The sequence below is a fragment of the Cibotium barometz genome, chromosome 1, assembly GCF_041138505.1.
Source record: "Cibotium barometz isolate CiBa-2024 chromosome 1, ASM4113850v1, whole genome shotgun sequence".
In the NCBI taxonomy this organism is placed as follows: Eukaryota; Viridiplantae; Streptophyta; class Polypodiopsida; order Cyatheales; family Cibotiaceae; genus Cibotium; species Cibotium barometz.
In genome coordinates this window covers 76075653-76078845 of record NC_141046.1, presented here as the reverse complement: position 1 = coordinate 76078845, position 3193 = coordinate 76075653, and the positions used below count along the sequence as shown (strand labels likewise).

The 3193-nt window shown below is 45.0% G+C and overlaps 1 pseudogene; it reads left to right on the top strand.

The window, feature by feature from the left end:
- The first annotated feature begins 1988 nt into the window (after window positions 1–1988).
- Window positions 1989–2969, top strand: LOC147642434 (accumulation of dyads protein 2 pseudogene; annotated as a pseudogene).
- The last annotated feature ends 224 nt before the right edge of the window (window positions 2970–3193 follow it).

Genomic DNA, 3193 nt, shown 5'->3' with positions numbered 1-3193 from the left:
ATGGTGTTGCCATAAATTCTTGGCTTACTTATGTAACTCTTAACATGTTTACATTAGTGTTAGTTTTAAACCAAAGCTACTTTTGCACGTCAAGCTTGTTTGGGTTCTCAATGCTAAAATTGATAAGCTACATCAAAACCAACAAATTTGAATATTGTTTGGCTTCTCAATGTTAAAATTGATAAGCTACATTAAAACCAACAAATTTGAATACTAAACTACAGTAATCCTCAATGAGTAAATGCTTATTTAGAACTTTGAATTTGAAAGTAGCTGAATTCCTCAATGAGAAGCTATATTCACAACATAGTAAATATGTGGTGTGCATATATATCTGGCCAATATTGAGCCTTATAAGGCTTATAGTCCCAAGGATGCAAAGGCTCTAACGATCACGTAATAAAACAGTTTGTGTTATTATGAAGATAAGTATACGAACGGGAAGGTGTACATATATATATGGCCAAATATTGAACCTTACAAAGCTTATACTCCCAAGGATGCATAATCAACATAGTAAAAGTTTGCCTTATTATGAAGATAGTTCTATATGGACGGAGAATGAATCATTTGAAGCCTTCAAATAAAATCTTTGTAGGCCACTTAGAAATGTATTGAGCCACATTGTGAATTCTCTCGATGATGCCCACCATTAGTGGAACTCCTAGAGCTTCACCATACCATTTACAACAACTTCTTCAAGAATATTTTGTGGATACACATGCAAGCTTACTAGCATAACATCTAGAACTTCACCATACTTCTTTAAAATATTCCTTGAAAATGGGTACAAATGTAAGAGGGGGGATCTTGATGAACGTCACCACCCCCTAAGTCATTACGTGAAATAGTGTCATTGCAAAAGGGCAAGTTTGACGTTCTAGAATGGTAAGGGTTTGATTTTGTGGCTTCGAAAAATGTAGAGCTAAAAAGTATAAACAACGAATGCTGTGTGGGGATGGAAATCCAATTTGTTTATTCCTTGGTGTCTTGTGGACTCTATGGACACATAAAGAGAGTAATATGATTTAAAGGAAGTTTTTATGGTTGTTTTGCTTCGTTGTATCTAGACCCCTTATCAAATTTTCGTAAACAAATGGCATTTCATTTGAGACTAGTTGTCAACAAAGGCATGCGAGGATTGATAGATGAGGATCGATGTTTCACCCAACAAATTATGTTTTTAAGAAATGGTTCACTTATTAACATCTTTTACAAGCATGGTGATCCGATCACACTACTAAGCATGCCCAGTTCAGATGTTTTTGAAGTGTGTAATGTGATGTTTGTTTACGTTTTATTTGAGTCTCCGTGTGGTGTAGGTACGAGGATGCATAGGAAACTGAGATGGGAGCATCATTCTCTATAGACACTCAATCGCCGGACCCTAAAAAGCAAGGGAAGGTAGATTTGTACATTCTTACTATCGCTCGTATAGCCAATCAACTGGCCCATAAGACCCCCCCCATACATAACTCACGCATGTTTCTAGCGGGGAGACTGACCGAGTAGCAAACACCAACCCCTTAGAGAGAGAGAGAGAGAGAGAGAGAGAGAGAGAGAGAGAGAGAGAGAGAGACACCCCAATAGTGTTAACAACAAATAGATGGCTTGCATGTGTGATATATCAGCCATCAGCGTGGGAGAAGGCACTAGCTATAGTAGGGAGTCGTCCCTGAATAAATAATGGTGGATTGGGTTCTATTCCCCATCCCCCTCACTCCATACAAGGGCTGAACTTCCTGTCAAAATAAATGAAATAATATCATTTTTTTAATGGGATGTATGCAACTGCTGGCGGTAGGCGGAATGCGATATATAGAACTCTTTTCTTGCATTGCGCCCACAGAAAAGAAGAACACCCGGCCCCACTCCCTATGGAGCTACAAAAGAAACGAGTCAGCCCCGACACTCTCTGCCTTCGTTTCTGAGTTCTTCTTCTTTGCCACTTGGATATCCTTCCTTCGACCTTCCTTTTTTGCTTACCTTCTCTGCCGCCGACGCATCACCCAAGTACACACACACACACGCTGATATCACTACCTAGATAGACTAGTAGACATTCGCACTACTCATGGCTCCCCGCCGCCAGCGCAGCCACGCTGCGTGCTGCCGGATGGCCAATCCGGCCCCCTTGGGTCTCTTCGCCTTTGCTCTCACCACGTTTGTGCTGTCCTGCTACAATGCGGGCGTGCTGGGAGTGGGCGCCGCCGACCCTATCAACGTGGCGGTAACATTGGCGGTGTTCTACGGCGGTGCCGCCCAGGCCCTGGCCGGCATGTGGGAGTTCGCCTACGGTGACACGTTCGCCGCCACCGCTTTCGCCTCCTATGGCGCCTTCTGGCTCTCCTACGGCGCCCTCTTCATCCCCTGGTTCGGCGTGGCCGACGGCTACAATAGCCTGGCCGATGCCGCCCACGTCTTCTCCCTCGCCAAAGCCACCTATCTTCTAGGCTGGACCATCTTCACCTTCATCATGCTGGTGGGTAGCGCCCGCACCTCCACTGCCCTCTGCCTCCTCTTCTGCCTGGTGGCCTTCACACTGACACTCCTCACCACGGCCGAGTTTGGCCAGTTCAGCCGCGTGCACCGTGCAGGCGGCTTCGTGGGCATTCTCACCTCCGCCGCCGCCTGGTACAACGCCCTCGCCGAGCTCCTCGACAGCCAACACGACCCCCTCTTCTCACTGCCCCTGGGCAAGACACCCCCTGCAGACGAGGATGAAGATGGAAGCAGCAGCAATACGGTAGGCGTTCCATAGGCGCTCACTGCGTCTCCTGCTTGTAGTGTGCCGAATGATCCGCAGTACTTTAGAATATGGTAGACCACATTATTATTTTAAATGTACCCCACATTATTATTTTAAGTACACCACATTTTATCGAATGCGCATTCCGGAGTGTGATGACATCAAAAGAATTGTGCTTCATTATTTGAATCGTTGCCCAAAATTCCTGAAAATGCTCAAAATTTAGCAATAAGTGGAGGACTGAGACAAAATTAGCACTTTGCCTCAGTCCATGCTTTGCACACGGTTTTGCTCATTCGAACAACGAGTTTCCAGTCAGTCACTTGGTTTTTGTGAAACACTCTAGTTGCATTCGAACGCGCATTCGAACAACGAGTTTCCACTCAGTCACTTGGTTTTTGTGAAACACTCTGGTTGCATTCGAACGCGCATTCTCGAGTGTGA